Here is a 15,637-nt window from a genome sequence, read left to right as displayed (position 1 = left end):
GTGAATAGAAAGTGAATCAATGATACAATATTTAAAATACCAAGTCCTGCGGTGAATAAGAAGCGAACACTGGAGTCTGCGGTGAATAGAATGTTAAAAAAGAAGTTTGATCGCCAATCATTAACTGGATGCGGTGAATGAACAGTGAACTGCTGCTGTGAATAGCTCCATTAACTTTCTATTAACTTTTCATTCACCGGAAAGACTGGTTCTGTAAGGGTGTTGACATCCATCTAAGTGTTGATGAAACCTGTTTTCTGATTGGATGAAATGATCATCTGACCTTTCTTGCGTCCTAACTACAGTCAGGGGTGTAACTGTTTCAAGTTATCACAGTTAATAACCCATTTGAGTTATTGGGTTTACTTTCATAACTTGTTTCAGTTATCAGAAAATATTACAAAGCCCTCCTGTGTCAATTCCTCATTGTGAATGTGACTAATGCAATCATTTCCTGAATCCTTGGCCTTTTATCTTTCCAGCTATGCAGTAAATTTTTTTACGCAAGGCTGATAAAGTCTTACGCAAATGGTTTTAATGCTATAAAACTCTAAACATCCCATTATGTTCATCAGGTCATGATCAGACTAAAAGAGAATTTGATTAACCACAGTTTGCTACTAATTACAATTTAAAGGTCACTTTGTGAGAACAGCAGAAAGGCTTTCTTTGATTAACTTACCTGGGTTATCTATATTTTATAACTAATACAGGTTATAAAATTCTTGAATAAGTAACTGAAATAGGTTACATAACTTAAAACAGTTACACCCCTGACTGAACTAGAAAAGAAGACAATGTTTGTCAGTTATCATAAAAATTATTAGGGACCACTCTAGCTAAAAGTAGATATGCCTTTCTTCGCATTAACCACTAAAATGTAATGGATTTTTATCAAACTTGGTGTGTAACAATGTCGTAAGCTTAGTCTCCTGCTATTATGTTACAAATAGGGATAGGGACCATTTAAGCTAAAAATATAATCACTTTTAATGACCTCTTCTCATGAACCGCTTGATCATGATGAATCTTCATCAAACTACTGCTGTAATTATTCGTCTAAGGATAAATGAAACAAAATTGCAACCCTATGAAACCTTTGTGAAAAATTAAAAGAGAACCATTTAAATTGTTAAAGTGCGGTGTTTAGTTTTGCAATTTGAAAAATGTTAGATGAAAGATGAATGTTAGATAAACTTCTTTCCTTATTACAATTCGCCGACCATCTTTTTTAAAGATATTTCTTGTTTAAACGTAGCTGACCGATTCAAGTTGGTCTGCATGTAGATAATACTGGGTAGGGACAGGATGTTTTCTTTTAGTAGCGTGGATAACTTGACACTTGGAGGGGTTGAACTCCATATCCCACTCCATCTCCCTCTTTTTAGCTCACCTGAGCACTAAGTGCTCAAGGTGAGCTTTTGTGATCGCCCTGTGTCCGTCGTCAGTCGTCCCTCTGTCCTCCGTCGTCTGTCGTCAACAATTTGACTGTTAACACTCTAGTGGTCACAGTTTTGATCCAATCTTAATGAAACTTGGTCAGAATGTTACCCTCAATAAAATATTGGACAATTTGGAAATTGGGTCATCTGGGATTAAAAACTAGGTCACCAGATCAAATCAAAGGAAAAGCTTGTTAACACTCTAGAGGTCACAATTTTGGCCCAATCTTAATGAAACTTTGTCAGAATGTTACCCTGAATAAATTCTTGGATGAATATGATATTGGGTCATCTGGGGTCAAAAACTAGGTCACCAGGTCAAGTCAAAGGAAAAGCTTATTAACACTGTAGAGGCCACATTTATGACTGTATCTTCATGAATCTTGGTCAGAATGTTAATCATGATGATATCAAAGTCCAGTTTGAATCTGGGTCATATAGGGTCAAAAACTAGGTCACCAGGTCAAATCAAAGGAAAAGCTAGTTAACACTCTAGAGGCCACATTTATGACCATAGCTTAATGAAACTTGGTCATAATGTTTATCTTGATGATCTATAGGTCAAGTTCAAATCTGGGTCAGATGGAGTCAAAAACTAGGTCACCAGGTCAAATCAAAGGAAAAGCTTGTTAACACTGTAGAGGCCACATTTATGACTGTATCTTCATGAAACTTAGTCAGAATGTTAATCTTGATGATCTTTAGGTCAAGTTCGAATCTGGGTGGGGTCAAAAACTAGGTCACTGGGTCAAATCAAAGAAAAAGTTAACACTTTAGAGGCCACATTTATGACCATATCATAATGAAACTATCTTGATGATCTTTAGGTCAATAGGTCAGGTGAGCGATACAGGGCCTTCATGGTACTCTTGTTTAGATGTTTGAGGTCATTTTGGAGAGTGATAGATTGGTCTGCAGATGTCAGAGTTAGATATATTGCCAATTTGCCATGTCAACTGCAAACAGACAGACTTTGGAACTGACGTTTTGTGGGAGGTCATTTATGTAAGCTAGGAAGAGCAGGGGACCAAGTACAGACCCCTGTGGGACACCTGATGATACTGGGCTGGCATCAGAGGCAGTGCTATTTAGGACTACTGATCGGATCCTATTATCTAAAAAGCTTTTGACCCATCTTAGTATGTTACCTCTGACTCCATATTCATGCATTTTTAGAAGACCTTTCTCATGGCTAACCTTGTCAAAAGCCTTACTAAAATCTAGCAGTATAAGATCTACTTGTTTCTTATTGTAGACTGAAGTGACCAGATCGTTTACTAACATAACTAACTGAGTAACACATGATCTTTTTTCCCTAAAACCATGCTGCAGGTTATACAGAATACTATGGTTGGTGAAGTGCTTGACAATAGATGAGGAAACAGTGTGTTCAGGCACCTTGCATAGGACACATGTTAATGAAATTGGCCTATAATTTACTGGGTTTGACCTATCACCTTTTTTAAAAATGGGGAGCAACATATGCGGATTTCCATTGGGATGAAAGTAGTCCTTCCTCCAGGGATTTTTGGAATATAACTTTAAGGATGAGGGATAGTTCTACAGAGAGTGTTTTAGGTATTATAGACTTGATTTTGTCAGGACCACTGGCCTTATGGGGGTTCAGGTTGCTGAGAAGTTTCTCAGTACCATTTGTGCCTATCCTAATATCTGGCATAGTAGGAACTGATTTACCATCTGGAGTTGTACTTTCATTTTGCTGAGCAAGGCAAGGTTAAGTGGTGATTTGGGGCTAAAAACAGACTGAAACTGTTTGTTCAGTACTGTTGCCTTAGCTTCTCATCCTGGTGGTGTTTATTTTCATACTTTAGGGGAGGGATAGAGGAAGATTCCTGTCTCGAGTGTTTGATAAGTGAGTACATGTACAGTTTCTAAGTATTTGGTTTATTTGGGAGTGAGGCATCAGTGTTGTTCAAGTTTAGGATGTGCCTGGCTATGAGCCTCTTTTACCTTTTTCAGCACTAGGTGCTTTAAGTCTAGGAATTTCTTACGATCAGAAGATGAGCTAGTTTTCTTAACCTTTTTAAAAGCTTGGTTCCTCCTTCTGATTAGTTTCTTAATGTCCTGATTGACCCATGGAAGGTGATTTCTTATAGTTGACTGTTTGGATGGAATCCATTTTTCTGTAAGGTTGTTTAGGGTATTTGAGAAATTTTCCCATAACTGTTCTGTGTTTAGTGCGGAGTATTGAGGAATTGAATCCGCTTTTTAAACATGTAAGTTTTATTAGCTCATCTGATTTTTTGAAAAAAAATGATGAGTTATTGTCATCACTTGAGCGGTTGTCGGCGTCGGCGTCGGCGTCGGTGTCGGCGTCGGCGTCGGCGTCTGCGTCGGCGTTGCCTGGTTAAGTTTTATGTTTAGGTCAGCTTTTCTCCTAAACTATCAAAGCTATTGCTTTGAAACTTGGAAGACTTGTTCACCATCATAAGCTGACCCTGTATAGCAAGAAACATAACTCCATCTTGCTTTTTGCAAGATTTATGGCCCCTTTTGTACTTAGAAAATATCAGATTTCTTGGTTAAGTTTTATGTTTAGGTCAACTTTTCTCCTAAACTATCAAAGCTATTGCTTTGAAACTTGGAATACTTGTTCACCATCATAAGCAGACCCTGTACATCAAGAAACATAACTCCATCTTGCTTTTTGCAAGAATTATTGCCCCTTTTGGACTTAGAAAATCAGTTTTCTTGGTTAAGTTTTATGTGTAGGTCAGCTTTTATCCTAAACTATCAAAGCTATTGCTTTAAAACTTGCAACACCTGTCCACCATCATAAGCTGACCCTGTACAGCAAGAAACATAACTCCATCCTGCTTTTTGCAAGATTTATGGCCCCTTTTGGACTTAGAAAATATCAGATTTCTTGGTTAAGTTTTATGTTTAGGTCAACTTTTTCTCTTAAACTATCAAAGCTATTGCTTTGAAACTTGCAACACTTGTTCACCATCATAAGCTGACCCTGTACAGCAAGCAACATAACTCCATCCTCCTTTTTGAAATAATTATTGCCCCTTTTGGACTTAGAAAATCCTTTTCTTGGTTGAGCATTATGTTTAAGGCAACTTTTCTCATAAACTATCAAAGCTATTGCTTTAAAACTTGCAACAGTTTTTCACAATCATAAGTGGACACTGTACATCAAGAAACATAACTCTATCCTGCTTTTTGCAAGAATGATGGCCCTTTTTAGACTTAGAAAATTATGGGTAGAACAATATTTCTATTATACAAAAAAAATCAGATGAGCGTCAGCACCCGCAAGGCGGTGCTCTTGTTTGAATTTATGACCAATTTGTGAAATAATTGGCATTTAAACCTATAGCATGTAAAGCATCAACAGCGATGAAAATTACATCGTAAATTACTTCAGTTTTTTAGCTCACCTGAGCACAAAGTGCTCAAGGTGAGCTTTTGGGATCGCCCTGTGTCCATCGTATGTTGTCGTCGGCGTCATCAACAATTTGACTGTTAACACTCTAGAGGTCACAATTTTGGCCCAATCTTAATGAAACTTGGTCAGAATGTTACCCTCAGTAGAATCTTGGACGAGTTTGATATTGGGTCATCTGGGGTCAAAAACTAGGTCACCAGGTTAAATCAAAGGCAGAGCCTAAATCAAAGGCACTCTAGAGGTCACAATTTTGGCCCAGTCTTAATGAAACTTGATCAGAATGTTGCCCTCAATAAAGTCTTGGACGAGTTTGATATCGGGTCGTCTGGGGTCAAAAACTAGGTCACCAGGTCAAATCAAAGGAAAAGCTTGTTAACACTCTAGAGGTCACATATTTGGCCCAATCTTAATGAAACTTGGTCAGAATGTTACCCTCAATAAAATCTAGGACGAGTTCGATATTGGGTCATCTGGGGTCAAAAACTAGGTCACCGGGTCAAATCAAAGGAAAAGCTTGTTAACACTCTAGAGGTCACAATTTTGGCCCAATCTTAATTAAACTTGGTCAGAATGTTACCCTCAATAAAGTCTTGGACGAGTTAGATATTGGATCATCTAGAATCAAAAACTAGGTCACCAGGTCAAATCAAAGGAAAAGCTTGTTAACACTGTAGAGGCCACATTTATGACTGAATCGTCATGAAACTTGGTCAGAATGTTGATCTTGATAATCTCAAGATCCTGTTTGAATATGGGTCATGTAGGATCAAAAACTAAGTCACCAGGTCAAATCAAAGGAAAAGCTAGTTTACACTGTAGAGGCCACATTTATGACCATATATTAATGAAACTTGGTCAGAATGTTGAGCTTGATGATCTGTAGGTCAACTTTAAATCTTGGTCAGGTGGGGTCAAAAACTAGGTCACTAGGTCAAATCAAAGGAAAAGCTTGTTAACACTCTAGAGGCCACATTTATGACTATATCCTCATGAAACTTGATCAGAATGTTAATCTTGATGATCTTTAGGTGAAGTTTGAATCTGGGTCATGTGGGGTCAAAAACTAGGTCACCGGATCAAATCAAAGGAAAAGCTTGTTGACACTGTAGAGGCCACATTTATGACTGTATCTTCATGAAACTTGGTCAGAATGTTAATCTTGATGATTTCAAGGTCCAGTTTGAATATGTGTCATGTAGGATCAAAAACTACGTCACCAGGTCAAATCAAAGGAAAAGCTAGTTTACACTGTAGGGGCCACATTTATGACCATATCTTGATGAAACTTGGTCAGAATGTTAATCTTGATGATCTATAGATAAAATTTAAATCTGGGTCAGATGGGGTCAAAAAGTTCATGAAACTTAGTCAGAATGTTAATCTTGATGATCTTTAGGTCAAGTTCGAATCTGGGTCATGTGGGGTCAAAAACTAGGTCACCGGGTCAGATCAAAGGAAAAGGTTTTTAACACTGTAGGGGCCACATTTATGACCATATCTTAATGAAACTTGGTCAGAATGTTAATCTTGATGATCTTTAGGTCAATAGGTCAGGTGAGTGATACAGGGCCTTCATGGCCCTCTTGTTTGATCTTTCGAGTGTTTGACGTGAGTGGGGATATTGCCATTGTGAAAAAAAATATCTCAATAATTTCTAGGATCGCATCAAATTAGTTGGACTAATGGATCAAGCAGCCGGGAAATAATCTATATTTTGGAAAATTCAGTAAAATGCCAATAGTTTCATCAATTTGCGTTCAAATCACTTGAAATTTTTCAGTGTGTCAGTTTTGTACCATTCCTGTGTAGAAAATAACAAACATTATATCATTTGACAACTTTAAGGCAAAAAACGATAATTATGAGAAATCCAGAGAATACGAGAAACGGGGATACTGGATGGAGTTGAAATAAAGTTGTCAAGGGGTTCCACTGGCGATATTTTGAAATTGCTTCCAAATTAGTACCCCTATTGTTACACAAGTTTTCGTTTGTTTTAAGAGCTTTTTTGCTTCTAACAAAGAGGATTTTCTTTTTTTGCTTTTTCTGTTTGTTTTAGTGTGCGTGTGTGTGTGTATGTGTGAAAGTCTGCTACAACATGATTGCTTTTTTTAATGTTTGTATTTTCAAACTCTTGAATAAGATCAAACTTTTTTTTTATAACAAATAATTTCCTCAATCCAATGAACTATTAATACATTTTATTCAGTCAATCAACAACTTCTTATGCAATGAATACCATTAACACCTTCCAATCAGCCCAATCAAGGGCTTTTAATGTGATTAATAAACTTTAACACCTTTCGTATATATCTATAGGTATAGGCTCATTCTACTTATTTTAGAACCCCTTTTCCCTGATGTTTGAAGTACTTTGTTTTATTTTAATGACATAAATTAATTTAAATTATGTCGGTTACCTTTAGTTACAAAATAATTTATAGCAAAAGAGTGTTTTAACACTATTTATGCACGATGGGCTGTTATACGTTGGGCGTAATAATTTCACGAGGGCCAGAATGAAATTATTCGACAAAGTATTACTGCCCGAGTGCATAAATAGTGATAAAACAGGGTTTTGGTATAAATTATTTCGATTCTAATATGCCCTTAATCTAAAACAGTAGATAAAAGATAGAAGCGCTCTTTCTTGATTGCAACAAAAACTTTGATGTCACTGCACGTAAATGTGACGTCATTCTAGCATGAGAGTGTTTTAACAGAGAAAAGCACATAAGAATAATACATATGTGACAGATATCAGTTGTTTATTTATTTTTAGCCCGACTATTCAAAGAATAGTAGAGCTATTGGACACACCTCTGCGTCCGCTTCGGCGTCCACGTCTCGATTTGGTTAAGTTTTTATATGTAAGCTGGTATCTCAGTAATTATGTCTCCCCCAGGAGACATATTGTTTTTGCCCTGTCCGTCCGTCCGTCCTTCCGTCCGTCCGTCCGTCCGTCCGTACGTACGTCACACTTCATTTCCAAGCAATAACTGGAGAACCATTTGACCTAGAACCTTCAAACTTCATAGGGTTGTAGGGCTGCTGGAGTAGACGACCCCTATTGTTTTTGGGGTTACTCCGTCAAAGGTCAAGGTCACAGGGGCTGAACATTGAAAACCATTTCCGATCAATAACTAGAGAACCACTTGACCCAGAATGTTGAAACTTGATAGGATGATTGGTCATGAAGAGTACATGGCCCCTATTGATTTTGGGGTCACTCCGTCAAAGGTCAAGGTCACAGGGGCCTAAACATTGAAAACCATTTCCGATCAATAACTAGAGAACCACTTGACCCAGAATGTTGAAACTTGATAGGATGATTGTTCATGAAGAGTACATGGCCCCTGTTGATTTTGGGGTCACTCCATCAAAGGTCAAGGTCACAGGGGCCTGAACATTGAAAACCATTTCCGATCAATAACTAGAGAACCACTTGACCCAGAATGTTGAAACTTCATAGGATGATTGGTCATGAAGAGTAGATGACCCCTATTGATCTTGGGGTCACTCATTCAAAGGTCAAGGTCACAGGGGCCTGAACATTGAAAACCATTTCCGATCAATAACTAGAGAACCACTTGACCCAGAATGTTGAAACTTCATAGGATGATTGATCATAAAGAGTAGGAATCCCTATTGATTTTGGGGTCACTCCATCAAAGGTCAAGGTCACAGGGGCCTAAACATTGAAAACCATTTCTGATCAATAACTAGAGAACCACTTGACCCAGAATGTTGAAACTTCATAGGATGATTGGTCATGAAGAGTAGATGACCCCTATTGATTTCGGGGTCACTCATTCAAAGGTCAAGGTCACAGGGGCCTGAACATTGAAAACCATTTCCGATCAATAACTAGAGAACCACTTGACCCAGAATGTTGAAACTTCATAGGACGATTGGTCATGCAGAGTAGATGACCCCTAACGATTTTGGGGTCACTCTGTGAAAGGTCAAGGTCACAGGGGCCTGAACATTGAAAACCATTTCCGGTCAGTAACTTGAGAACCACTTGACCCAGAATGATGAAACTTCATAGGATGATTGGTCATGCAGAGTAGATGACCCCTAACGATTTTAGGGTCACTCTGTTAAAGGTCAAGGCCACAGGGGCCTGAACATGGAAAACCATTTCCAATCAATAACTTGAGAACCTCTCGACCCAGAATGTTGAAACTTCATAGGATGATTGTTCATGCATCTAGTAAATGACCCCTATTGTTTTTGGGGTCACTCCGTTAAAGGTCAAGGTCACAGGGGCCTGAACATTGATAACCAGTTCCGATCAATAACTTGAGAACCACTTGACCCAGAATGTTGAAACTTCATAGGATGATTGAACATGCAGAGTAGATGACCCCTATTGATTTTGGGGTCAGTCTATTAAAGGTCAAGGTCACAGTGGCCTGTTCATGTAAAATCATTTTTTGGAAATAACTTGAGAACCACTTGACCTACAATGTTGAAACTTAATAGGATGATTGGACATGCAGAGTAGATGTCCCCTATTTATTTTGAGGCCACTTGATCAAAGGTCAAGGTCACAGGAGCCTGAACAGTGACTTGAGAACCACTAGGCCAAGAGTGTTGAAATTTAGCGGGATGACTGGACATGCCAAGTAGATGATCCCTATTGCAGCTAACCATCAGTGTCTCTTTGACTTTCGCTCCTAACCCCTATTGACTTCTTGCCTATAGGACTTTGCATTGGGGGAGACATGCGCTTTTTTACAAAAGCATTTTCTAGTTACTTACGGGAATGGATTGAAATTTCATACACTTGTTCACTGTGATAAACTGACTTTAATTGCTCAGGTTCCGTAACTCTGTTTTGCTTTTTTTTTACAAAATTATGCCCCTTTTTCAACTTAGAAATTTTTGGTTAAGGTTTTGTATGTAAGCTGGTATCTCAGTACCCTCTTATGGGAATGCATTTAAACTTCACACACTTGTTCACTGTCATGATCTGACATGCACTGTGCAGGTCCCATAACTCTACTTTGCATTTTTTTCGACTTAGCAGTTTTTGGTTAAGTTTTTGTATGTAAGCTGGTATCTCAGTACCCTCTTATGTGAATGCATTGAAACTTCACACACTTGTTCACTGTCATGATCTGACATGCATTATGCAGGTCCCATAACTCTACATTGCATTTTTTCAAAATTATTCCCCTTTTTCGACTTAACAGTTTTTGGTTAAGTTTTTGTATGTAAGCTGGTATCTCAGTATCCACTAATGGGAAAGGATTGAAACTTCACCCACTTGTTCACTGTCATGATATGACATGCAGTGCAAAGGTTCAGTAACTCTACTTTGCATTTTTTCAAAATTCTGTCCCTTTTTAGCTCACCTGAGCCAAAGGCTTTTGTGACCGCTCAGTGTCCATCGTCTGTTGTCAGTCGTCAGTCGTCTGTCCGTCAACATTTTCTAAAAAAATCTTCTTGAAAACCACTGGGCAGAATTGCACCAAACTTCACAGGAATGATCCTTGGGTGGTCCCCTTTCAAAATTGTTCAAAGAATTTAATCCATGCAGAACTCTGGTTGCCATAGCAACCCAAAGGAAAATCTTTAAAAATCTTTTTGTCCAAAACCACATGACCTAGGCCTTTAATATTTTGTATGTAGCATTGCCTTGTGGTCCTCTACCAAAAATGTTAAAATTATGCCCCTGGGGTGAAAAGGCCCTGCCCTGGGGGTCTTATGTTTTACATAGACTTGTATAGGGAAAAAAAACCTTTAAAAATCTTCTTGCCTGAAATTGCAAGGCCTAGGCTTTTGATATTAAGTATGTTGCCTTTCCAAGTGTTTCTCTACCAAAATTATTCAAATTATGTCCCTAGGATGAAAAGAGGCCCTGCCCTAGGGGTACCAAGTTTAACATAGACTTGTGTAGGAAAAAAATTAAAGATCTTCTTGTCTGAAAGTTCAAGGCTTAGGCATTTGATATTTGGTGTGTAACATTGCCTGGTGGATCTCTAACAAGTTTGTTCAAATTATGCCCCTGGGGTGAAAAGAGGCCCCGCCCTAGGGGTCACTTGTTATAATTATGAGTTATATAGGAAAACATACTTCAAAATTGTCATGTCATATTTCCAAGACTGTTTATTTATAATTACCTGAAGACCCAAGCGATTAGGGATCACTTGACTGTGACCTTGACCTACTGACGTACTTTCTTGTTTTTTTAAGATACAGCCTTGAAATTTGGATGACATGTACAGTTTTGCACACTAATCTTAAAACTGTCTTTCAGTGACCATGAATGTGACCTACTAACCTACTTTCTAATATTTTAGTGTCAGTTTGCCATTTGAAACATGTGGTTCATATTACTCAGGTGAGCGATTCAGGGTCATCATGACCCTCTTGTACAACTTAATAGTTTTTTGGTTAAATTCTTATATGTAAGCTAGTATCTCAGTACCCACTATTGGGAATGGATTAAAACTTCACACACTTGTCCACTGTCATGAGCTGATAAGCATTGTGCAGGTTCCATAAGCCTGTTTCCTATTTTTATAAAATTATGCCCCTTTTTTTGACTTTTGTATTCATTCAGTTGACAAGGCTGTTGAATAGTGGAGCGTTGCTGTTGTTCGACAGCTCCTGTTTTCTACTGTATTTCTAATTAAAACTTTCTTTTATTATGATCAGGGATAAGCATTTATTGCACTCTCTTTTCTTACTATGATTCTTAAAAGGTTGATTATTATATTATATTTTTATTACTAAAGGCATTGTATTTAATTTCATTTTATTTCAGTTAATTGTCTTATATTTTCAGTATATTTCTTTTATTATTTTAACCAACCTAATTATGTATTCCATATCATAAAAAAGAAAAACTGCTTCATATATTTAAGGGGACAAAATTACCAAAAGGGGGATGAATTGACCAAAAGGGGGACGAGTTTACCACATTTTATCATGAGGGGGACCAAATGACCAAAGGAAATGAAAAAAGATACAAGTGGGTGAAATACCCACTAAAGCAGTGCCCAAGCGCCTCCCTGAGACAACATGAAACTGACCATATCTAGGCAATGTTCCAGCCATATCATAGTGAAAGAAGCACAGATGTAAAGTCATTGTTTGTTTCACTTAGCAACTGAACATAAGTGTTTGGCAATGTCCATAAAAGAAATGACCATTGAGGAATTTTATAACAAAAAAATGAAATCATTGGATGTTGTATGTGCGCGATCCAGTGTGTTAGTGTTATTGTCCTTGAACTAGCGGAAATTGAGAAGATTGACAACTGAACCTGCTCATTAAGTAGGGTGTATTTAACTACACACCTGTTTTTTATGCCCCCGAAGGTGGGCATATTAAAATCACACTGTTCGTCCTAAATTATTGACCAGACTGTAACTGTGCCATCCATAAAGGGATTGAAATAACTTGGCATATCTGTTCAACATAATGAGACGACATGTCAAGCACAAGACCGAGACCCCTAGCTCCAAGATCAAGGTCACTTAGAGGTCAAAGGTAAAAGGGTCTGTTTTGTGTCTGATTCATAACTCTGCCATTCATCAAGGGATTTTGAAATTAACTGGCGTAAATGTTCCCCATAATGAGACGATGTGTCATGCACAAGCCCAGACCCCTAGCTCAAAGGTCAAGGTCACACTTTGAGGTTAAAGGTTAACATATATGTTTCTTGTTTGGTCCATAATTCTGCCATTGACAAAGGGATTTTAAAATTCATTGGCATAAATGTTTCCTATGATGAGGTGACATGTCATCTGCAAGACCCAGACCCCTAGCTCCAAGGTCAAGGTCACACTTAGAAGTCAAAGGTTAACATGATCTGTTTCTTGTCTGGTCCATAACTCTGCAATTTATCAAGGGATTTAAGAATGATTTGACACAAATGTTAACCATATTGAGAAGGTATGTTGCACTTATGACCCGGGTCTATCAGGTCAAGGTCACAAAATGATTCATACTTTAACTATTCTGGTATATTTTGCGCAGACAACTTTAGTATTCTTGGGCAGGCTTTGGGGGCATTTGTCACTAATAGTGACAGTTCTTGTTTGTTTTTATCTATGCCAAATTTAGGCAAATTTGAATAGAATTTGTACACAATGTTTTTTGTGATCATTTTATTATAATAAAACATAACAACGATAATAGTCTGAAGTAAACTCATTTAACTGTAAGGGTAACAATAAGGTAACCCTTAAATCAAAAGTCACATAATTAGTAAATTCCAAATAGCAGTAGTACACTTTGAACCTATGAATTTGATGAATTCAAATTATTATTGTTCAGCTCTGTTTAGTTGAAATGAAACATCCGTCAGTATTTTTAATATCAGCACGTTAATTTCATATCAGATTTGTGACCTCACTAATGACATCATATTAATGGATGACGTGGAATCAAGAAGTACATTTACCTCAATAATTTTCAAATTTTCTCAGCCAGAGAAGCAAAATATGTATGATTTTATTAGTAAAAATAAATATGTTACAAAATGATGATAAGCTTTGCATCAAGAAATATGCACTTGTGTTTTCGCGGATTAATATCGCACCACTAAAGTAGCACAAAATCTCAACTGCCTAACTTTTGCATATTTCTCAATACAAATCTGATACTTAGTCTATTAATGTACACTTGCAGAATAGAATCCTTTGTCAGGATAAGATTACATTCTATCCCTTGAAGATTGTAATATAGGCTGCAAAATTGTTTATAATCCCGCAGGTGGCACTACTTGCGGCATAGAGACCAGCACCAAGTTGCATTCATTTTGTGACTTTTTATTTTTGGTTTACCTTATTGCAGCTGTCATAGCTCAATGAATATATATACAATTTATATCACTGTTGTGTTTCACTTAACTGAACTGATCATTAAACAATGTGTTCAGTTTTCATTCAAATCTTTCAAAATTTGGCAGAGATGAAAAAAGAAAAAACAACAACAGCTGACTGTGGAGTTAGAAAAGTAATTTGCTGTGATGGGCTGTGCCAGTTTGGCACCCTCAGATATGACCAACTTTCTATCCAGCAATGAAATAGAGAAGTGTTCTGTATCTACTGACAGCTTTTGTTAACTAAATGATAAAATATTTGTATGTTCCTGTTTTTTCAGTGCTTGAGTAAATGAAAAGAAGAACTCCTGTGAGAAAATCTCTGCAAAAAAAGTCTGTTTGCCAAGGAAAGTCTCAATAAGCACAAAATTTACATATAGAATAAAGCACCATTTGAAAACATAATCAAATTAAGTATATTAATGCTTTATAGACATAAAAATGGAACAAAGGTGCTCAGTGAGTGATGTTGAAAGTTATGTAAGTAAATCAACTACTATAGCAAAAGTTCCATCCAGAATACATACCGATGGTGAAAGTACACAAACTGAACAGAATGAGAATGAAGTTCGTTGTTACACAAGCAATTTTAACACCAACAGAGAAATGCCTTCAGATATACAAACTCCTGTAAATAGTGAACAGGAATCGTTCAAATGTGCTTTATGTAGTTTTGCAACTGGTAATTCAAATAGTATGACGGAACATATGAGAATGCATACTGGAGAGAAATGTTTTAAGGAGGTAGGTTACCTTCATATTTGTATGTGCGCATGTCCAACCGGAAGCTAACGTGACGATTTACGACGGCGTTTACGACAAACTAAATGTGTCTGTATATTCATTCTTCTGAAAATTAATCATGAACCTGTCTTCGATCTGATGCTTTATGGTTTAATAATGCAGAAATAATGAATAAATTGCCGCAGAAACGCTTCAAAACAATGTTGCCTTAAAATGACGTCATTGACGTCATGACGTTACGTGCCAGTTACCGCGCAAAATCAATAGCTTTTATCTTGAAAGTACGTAATTCTGTGCATTTTCTTTACTTTAACTATTTTCAAATAACCATTATTTGCTGAAATATTTTTTATGAGTCTTTTGCTCTGAATAATAATCAATATTTTGCTTCTTTTATGTAGATATATTGAAATGTTATGCGGAATGTAAGAAAATGGATGATGATAAGCAATGTTATTTGGAATATAGTTGGGTGAAAGGTTACTTGTTACGGCCATTTTCAAATAAAAAACCTAGCAGTTTGATTTCTAATACCTATTTTTCAGGTTCCGTTGATAATTTGTTACTTATGTTCTAAAACTAAGATCTAAAATTGTTGCAATTTCAGTAGAAAATTGTGGTTTCTTGAATTAAATTGATGTTACCATGGAAACGAAGCCCGTGACCTATGTATCTAAATGTAAAATTTAAAAGCGTTGACACTGGTCTATTTAAGAAGCACAGCTTCGGCTTTTTATTTTCATTTCAACAATATCCATGAGAATAAAAGAAGCATGCTGAACGATTTTTCCATGAAAAATTCCAGACGAGGGGTACTGCTGTAAGTATTCTAAGCTGTGAAATTTGTTTGAATAAATGCAAATAACACGAAAATATAACTTAAGTTAGAAATAATATGTTTTAAAGCTACATTAACTAGAAAGATAATCTTAATCAATACTTTTTATAAAAAATTAGGACAAAAAGCAAGATATAAGCTATTTTAAACATCTCTGTTGCCATGGTTACTTTAAACTTTAAGAAAAATAGGGTACCATGTAAAGTGCTTAGTATTTTGCTAATAATATTACCCAAATATTCCATGTTGGTCATTAACAGAATGGCACTGAGGCCGTCGAAAACCCTTATTTTTATACATAGTTGTTTAAAAATGAAGAAAAATGCGTTACCAAGGAAACACGAGCCCCGCGACAT

The sequence above is a fragment of the Mercenaria mercenaria genome, chromosome 1, assembly GCF_021730395.1.
Source record: "Mercenaria mercenaria strain notata chromosome 1, MADL_Memer_1, whole genome shotgun sequence".
NCBI classification, from domain to species: Eukaryota; Metazoa; Mollusca; class Bivalvia; order Venerida; family Veneridae; genus Mercenaria; species Mercenaria mercenaria.
Note: the sequence above shows the minus strand (reverse complement) of the source record.